The sequence below is a fragment of the Glycine max genome, chromosome 15 (assembly GCF_000004515.6).
Source record: "Glycine max cultivar Williams 82 chromosome 15, Glycine_max_v4.0, whole genome shotgun sequence".
Lineage (NCBI taxonomy): Eukaryota > Viridiplantae > Streptophyta > Magnoliopsida > Fabales > Fabaceae > Glycine > Glycine max.
Genome location: NC_038251.2, coordinates 22,039,096 through 22,047,846, shown reverse-complemented (window position 1 = coordinate 22,047,846; position 8,751 = coordinate 22,039,096).

Here is an 8,751-nt window from a genome sequence, read left to right as displayed (position 1 = left end):
TTTATAAGTTTGGTATGTGGGTTGTAGTGCCATAAGGCACAATAGTTATATTATGTTGGTTATGATATCCAAGTGTGTGACTCGTATATGTTTTTCTTATTTTAAATCTGTAAGTTACAAATAATTATTGTTGGCGATTATCTTTGAGAAAGATGAAAACACAAAAAATTACACATAATTTTAGATTAAAAAAAAAGATTAGATGCAATTTTTCCTCAATACATTAGTTAAGTTGTAATGTAGCAAAAGTGGATGGGTTGTTAGACCTAGATCTCACTCGTCCAAACCTATCCCTCTCCATAAACAAGCGCTCTTAGTTCATGCACAAACCTACAGCTCTTCACCTACAACATCTAAAGTGTCTCCTTCGCTATCTCAAGCACGCAGTCAACCATGGCATCATGTTGCAACTATTGGAATTTTCTATTCCAATAATTAATGTGGACTAATATTGTAAGACAATTATATTAGCTATTTATCAATAGTGGATTTTATTTTATGTGATCAAATTAAGTGAGCCTGTTAAACAACCAAATCAAATGATACGGACTTAAATGAGCAGATGCTAGTGTTGGCCCATTAGGGGATAATGGGAACCCTATTAGGTTAACACACTATAAGAAGACTATGGTCCTCAATATACCGAGTCATCAGATATAGTTTCTATTCTCCCCATCTGAAGAGTTACGAAGGTCTTATTAAGGAAAAAAAAGGTTTCGGTTGAGGAAGAACCATGAAGCCACCGGTTACCTACGGATTCATATTCCGCTACGTTTGTTTATCAATCATTATGGATCCATATATTCCTAAAACTCTTCCTAATAATCTAATGTAATGTGTTCTTGGTGGTTATTGGTATTTTATAAGGATCCCTTAAAATTCCAACAAGTGGTATCAGAGCCGCCATTACTATTAGATTATTGGGATTTAAAGTTATTTGATTCCAATTATACCTGGATTGCTTTGGTTATATGAATCCAAGTTTTTTTTTTTGGAACAACACATATTAATTGTTGGTAAATTGGATATTTTATTTTAATTCGGGTTTATTTTGTTTTTTTAACATCATTATTTGGATTTGTGAGCGGCTTCTCTTCATGGCTATTGTTCATAATATATATAAGGAAGTTTTTTGTGCATGCAATTTTTTGTTTTTTTTATTTGTTATTTTTTTTTTTTGTTAAAAAAAAGAGGGGGAAAGTTATATAAAGGAGTACATAATGAACATGTCTAACTTGGCATCAAAACTGAAAGCACTTAAGATAGAGCTTGGTGAAGAATTGCTCATGCACTTAGTTTTGATCTCACTTACTGTACACTTTGGGCAATTCAAAGTGAGCTATAACACTCAGAAGGACAAATGGTCCATTAATGAGCTTATATCTCATTGTGTGCAAGAGGAAGAGAGGCTATAGAAAGACACATTTGAAAGTGTTCATTTAAGCTTAACCTCTAAGAATAAGAAAAGGAAAACTAAGGCTGCTCTAAGCAAAAGAAACAAAAGAAAGATGCTTGTGGTATTTTAAGTATAAATCAATGATAGAATTAAATATAATTTAAGGATATGATATTTACTTGCCATAATTAATGTTTTATATTTTTTGCTATCATGATTGAAGTTAATTTAGCAGTACCAGATGTTTCCCATTTATTTGCATATCTAGTGATTTTTAATTAAATTGATTGACATGATATATTGTCAAAGCAATCTCTATTGCGTAAATTAATTTAATTAGAATTGCATAGATATTAGTATAAAATTATTTATGCGAATTGTGCTCAGCCCAAAGAAAGACACAATTTGGCCAAATAATTTTGTACCTGTGATGATAAAAGTGTGACAATTATAAGGTATTTTCATGTGAATTATAGTCGGTCCAAAGAAAGACTATGATTTGACATAATTTATTGTCAATAGTTGATCATTACGTTGAGAGTACCAATTACAAATTAATTTCTCTGTCCAAAGACTATGAATTAATGTTTTGCTGGGTATCTTGTGATGGATCTGTTCTGCAAAATATTTACATGTTCTGTTATATATATTTTTATATAACTGAATTATATGTGAAAGTTATGTAATTTTAAGACCTCACATTTATTATATTAAATTGTCTTGTATTTTTTGGTTAAATTGATTGAAACAACATGTTGCCAAAGTAATCTCTGTTGCGTAAGTTGATTTGATTGAATTTACATGGATGTTGCATGGAATTATTCATGCGAATTGTGCTCGGCCCAAAGGAAGACATAATTTGGCAGAAAAATTGCATGCTTGCGATGGTAAACATGTGGCGATTATAAATAGTGTGATTTTCCATGTGAATTGAAATGTTCAAAGACAATCATTATTTGACCGGAATAATCATCATATAAGTTTTCCATGTGAGCAATGGAGTGTCCAAAGACAATCTTTGTTTGACAGAACGTATCACCAATGTTTGATCAATGCATTGAGAATACCACTTGCAGTTAGTCTATTTCAATCCAAAGATTGAGGATTAATGGTGCGCTAGGTATCTTGCTTGGGTCTTGGAATTTACCATAAAGATTATTTGAGAATTGTATGTTTATTGTTCTCTTCTTTAATTGTTGTTGTTGTTGTTGCTACTACTATGGTTTAAATTACTCATATTATTTAAATCTCAAAGTTGCATGTATAAAATTTAGAGTTTGAGAGGAGTCAGTTTAGAGTTCAAGATATTGCATAATTTTTTTTCTAGAGAAGAAACAAGAGTGCAAGATAAGGAATTTCTTTTTTGCTTTTGTAGGATGAGACATATAAAAAAAAAGGGTCCCATTTACACTATTTAGTGTGTGAAAATGGTAAACTTCTCATTTTTGTTTGTTTTAAAGTTAATTTCATTTTGTACCGGAGGATGTTAGTGGGTAGATTTTGATTCTACTACTCAGAAAAGCATGTCTATACGATGCTACCTATGGAGTCATCCGCCAAGTGATAATGAAATATTCTTCTATGTGTGTGATGACATAAAGTTATAGTTGAAGCTATGAGAACTTTTATGTTGTTTTAAAAGACTCAATTTCATTTGAATTTGGTTGAGACATATATTAAGTTATTTATTAAACCAAATTTTATTTCTAATTTGGACAAATTCAGTTAGAAATAATAAAGTTAGTCTCTCGTGTGATTCAAATGTTGCAAGTTATGAGTTCTTTTATGGATATTTGAGTGTTCCTATTGCAAACATTTTTTTGGGTGGTACAAAACTTAAAATTAAATGATAATTTTGTTACTTTATAACATTAGTGTTTAAGTGATATCTCTTAATAGAGAATTTGGATGCTTGTGTTATAGAAAATTCTGGATCCTTTATATTGGTTGGACCTTATAGTCTATATTGAGTACATAAAGAGAAAATAAACAAATAAAATAAAATTCAGGTGCTGAAAGAAATAAAGGTGTCTTAGAACTAATACATGCATATATTTGTGTTCTATTCCTTATGGATTCATGGAATGAACAAGTGTATTTTATTATTACATAGATTATTCATCTTTATTTAAATTATGGGAAGTTTTGGCCTCTAAACATTCAGTTTTTCAAAGATGAAGTTGAACTTCAACTAAGAAAAAGAAATAAAACTAAGGTTGTCAAATGTGAACGTGGGAATTACTGTGGTATATATGACATAAGGTACAACGTTTGGAGCCCCCCATGTGTTTTTCTTCAATAATTGTGAATTTTTTTTTTTACAACATGTAATGTTAGGCAAACCTAACATGAACAAAGTTGCAGAACAGATATGGTAAGAAGTTTAATTCTTCTATACCAAAGTCGCTTTGGGGAAAGACATTAAAGAATGTAATTTATATCCTTTTAGGGTACCAATTAAAGTAGTCACTACCCTAAAGATATGAGTCGGGGAAATTCCAACATTAGGCATATACACATTTAGGAATATGTGTCTTATAGGTTGCATGAAGGTAAGTTGGACTTAAAAATAATTAGTTATAATTTTGTTTTTGGTACATTTAAAGCTCTCACATATATAAGTTTTACAATCCCACTTTAAGTTCATGTTTGAAACATGCAAGACTCCTTGAGGAAATTGAGTTTGGAGGGGAATGAAACACAAGGAGTGTTGTCTTTAAAGAATAATTTGTTATTGGCAATAGATAAGCCTTTGTACTTACCATTGTTCAAGAAACGGATATGGTAATTAAATAATGATGTTACTCCTAACATTATTAAAATACAAGACAACACTAAGATTCCCTCTCAAACACCACCTAAAGTTCAAACTCAATAACCTCAAGAAGTGTCATTAAGAAGATCCACTAGAGAAAGGAAAAATGTAATTTGATATGATTATGTCATATTTCTTTAAGAACATGAATATGATGTTAGGTTGACTGAGAAGGTCTAATTGACCTTAGTCAAGTCATGTTGTGTTCTAACTCTCAAGTCGATTGATGCCATAAATGATGTAATAAAACCAATGGTTGAACATGACATTTGGGATATCATCAAATTGCTCGAAAGTGTGAGTTGTAGATAAATATCTATAGTTGAAAGGGATTCAATGGGTAATTTTGAGATATATAAAGATTGTCTTGCCGCCAAAAGTTTTATAAGAAGGAAGGCATGGATCACAAAGAGACTTTCTCTCTGATTTCTTAGAAAGACTTTCTTAGGACTACAATGACACTGGAGATCATTTTGATAATTGTTTTGCATAGATGGATGTAAAGATTACGTTTCTAAATGGAAACATTGATGAAACAATTTATACGGTACAACCAAAAAACCTTGTTTAAGATGATCTAAAGTCTATGGTATGCAAACTAAAGAAATTCATTTATGCTTTTAAACAAGTCTTTCATCTATGGTATTACAAAATTCATCAAGATTGTCTCTTATGGTGTTGAGGTAAAATTTGGTTGATGATTATGTGTGCCAAAAGTTTAGTGGGAGTAAATTTATTATTTTGGAATTGTATGTTGATGACATCTTACTATCATCATACAGCTTATTGTTGCAAAGTAGTTATATTACAATTTATCATGTATGCTTAAGTTTTTTTTTATTGTCATGAAATATATTTTTTGTGGGAGTCCTAAGGTGATATATCAGTAATCTTGGTATGCAACACTAGAAAGTAGTAAAGTGCATTATGCATTAATTGAAGAGAACAAGAAACTACATGTTTTCATATCGAAAGTCTAGAAGTTTAGAGATCATTGGATATTCTGACTTCGATTTTTTCAGAATGTCTTAATAGCAATCACTTCACATAAGGATCCACATTTAATCATGTTGGTGGAGTTAATATTTTTCTATGAGACGTCATACTAGAATTTATGATTACTAAATTATTATAACTGGCTTGCCTATTGTCGCCAAAATTAAGTAGTCATTGGGTGTTTATTGGAACAATATCTTAGCGGTCTTATTAAGGATTCAACTAAGTAAAAGTTTGTTGACATAAAGTATTTGGTTGTTAAATAAAGAATCCAAAAAATATAGATTTGTATAGAACATATAAGGACTCATTTCATGTTAGCTGATCCACTTACTAGAGGTATGACACTTAAGTTTTTCATGAGCACAATGCTCATATGGGTGTAATTCCTGATAGTATCTTAGTTGAGTGGGAGTCTTACTTATGTTCTATATCTTATGGTTTACAAATATTTTGTTGTTTGGATTTTCTGCAAAAATAAAGTTTAAGTTAATCATTTCATTATAAGTTTGTTTTGTTTGCAATATTTATGTTGTGTTTGGATTGATCTCTATAAAGAATAAAGTTTGGACAAATTAGAAATAGGCATGACTGAGATCACATTGCATGTAATTTTCATGTTGCTTATCCAATTGACCTATGTCATTAAGTGTATTGATGTGGTAGTCATTGGGGTCTAATTACATTTGTTGTAGTGACAAAGACGCAATGATTCCATTATTGATGCATGAAATGGACCACGTTGTTAAGGTGAAAGTCTAAAGGTAAATAGCATACAAATGAACGCTTAAGGATTTTTGATAAAATTGTTACAATATGTAACCCAAGTGGGAGATTGTTGGAATTTTTTATTCCAATAATTAATATGGGTTAATATTATAAGACAATTATATTAGCTATTTATCATTAGTGGGTTTTATTTTATGTGATCAAATTAAGTGAGCTTGTTAGACAACCAAATCAAATGATACGGACTTAAATGAGCAGATGTTAGTGTTGATCCATTATGGGATAATGGGAACCCTATTAGGTTAACACACTATAAGAAGACTATGGTCCCAATATACCGAATCGTCACATATAGTTTCTCTTTCTTCCCATGTGAAGAGTTACGAAGGTCCTATTAAAGATTAAAGAGGTTTAGGAAGAACCATGAAACCACTAATTACCTACGGATTCAGATTCTGATGCGTTTGTTGATCAATCATTATGGATTCAGATATTCCTAAAACTCTTCTTGATAATTAATGTAATGTGTTCTTGGTGGTTATTGGTATTTTATAAGAATTCCCTAAAATTTCAACAGCAACAGTCTCGACCACCCCATTTACTCTCATACAGTGATGCAGATGCAGATGCAGATTGGGGTGGCAACCTAGATGACAGAACCTCTGCGTCTGCACATGTCATTCTCTTTGGAGGGAACAAGGTATCATGGTTGTCTAGGAAGTAAAGAACAGGGGCAAGATCTTCAACATAAGCGGAATACAGGGCGATGCCATTGCAACTTCAGAAATCATGTGGCTCACCTATCTCCTCATGAAACTTCAAGTACCCATGAAACAGCCACCACACTTACTATGTGACAATGTGGGAGCCACATACCATAGCTCCAACCCAGTACTGCATTCACAGAGGAAAAATATCTATTTAGATTATCATTTTGTGTGTGAACAAGTTCAAATGGGCAAGCTTCAAGTCTCACACATGTCCACCAAGGATCGGTTGGAAGACCTCCTCACCAAACCACTTCCAGCAGCGAAGTTTAAGGAACTCTGAGCCAAACTTGGGGGCCATTGAAGGAAGAGAGAAAGAGCTTGAACACGAAAGAATACATGTCGACGGAGAAAGATAACTCTAAGGAAAAATAAATGGAGTAAAAAGAATAAATGAAGATGAAAAATAAAAAATAAAAGGAAGATAGAAATATTTTTTATTTTCTAACATTTACCAAAATTAAATGTGTTTTATCTGCTTCGCTAATGTTGTTAGTAGGAGTAATGATAAGCTCTTTTAAAGGGGTTTAAAATTTCCTAAGCATGAACGACAAAGATTGGTCTGTTACAAAAAGTATGGATGTTTTATTTAATGTAAGGGTAATAATGGGAAAAAGTAATTCGACTTTCGAAATTTCCTTCTAATTTTAGAATGATCGTTTGCATGTTTTTACAAATCAATTGTTTGACTGATGGTCTTTGTTTATTTTTGTTCCAGAGGCCACAGTTTTGTTTTCAAGATACAGATATCAATGCAAGTTATAATATACAAGGTAGCATGAAAATGACAAAGGATATGAGAAGCAAATTCAACATACCTAAATCAACGTTTTATTCTATTCTAGAATTATAATGCCTGTAAACCAAGCTACAAAAGATGGCATCAAGGTTTGAATCCCTTTGTTGCACATTTAAGAACAAAATTACTTTGAGGAAATGGATTTAATAGAAATCTGTAGTCCCAAACATATTTGAATTTGATAACACTCTTATAGATTGGTTGATCAGCATTAACAAGACACAAATCACTTGAGACTGTCAAAAGTGAAGGATTTATGTGTTCAATGGACTGAAATCCTTTGAAATTCAAGATTAGATTCTTTTGAGGGCATGAGCATTGATTGGTGATAGTCACACTTCATTCTTGCTTCCCCTCCACACTAACTCCTATTCTAGATTGCCTTATGGAGACATCACTTAAGAAGCATTCGTTAAAGCCTCACATCATGATGCATTGAAGAAATTATGAATAACAATATATAAAACTATGATTTATACATCGGGATCGAGAAATCATTACCTTGAGAAATGAGAACAAGGAAGAAAACTATGGCAAGAACCTTAATGGTTGAATCTACCATTTTAGACAAATGCAAGCTTTGACTCTTGAGTTATGTTTTGGCAAATTACAACTTTGGTATGTTGCATTATTTATAGATAATAGATGTTATGTAGATAAACTAGGTTGCTATGCACTATTTATAGATGTGTTATTGTAGATAAATTACATTACTATGAATTATTTGTGTTATCATAAACAAATTACGTTGCTATGCATTATTAATAAATGAGTTATTATAGACAAATTATGTTGCTAGCAATTGTTCAATTAAAACATTTGACACTTTTCCCTTCATTGTAGTAATATTATATGAAATAATTAAATACTTTTTATGCGTGATGTGAAGAATATTGCTTCTATGAAAGATCAAATTTCTAAGGAAATATAGAGGCTGTAGAATTTTTAATTGTCTCTGTATCTATCTATCAAGATAGATATAACTAAAACCAAGAAAGACTATCCCCAATAGAAAGTCATGCTCAACCTGAGGATAGACTTCGTATTTTTATGTTGTTCCTTCGTTTATTATTCTTGCCGTTTTGACTTATGTAAACTCTAACAATATTAAATTAAATGAATTAAAAAACATAAGAGGGTATTACAGGAAAGGAAATGTATTCTGCAACTCAGCCGTTAACTTTCTCTTTCACTCCGTTTTATCCTATTATTTGATTTTGTATCTTAATAATCTCAAAACGCATCTAAT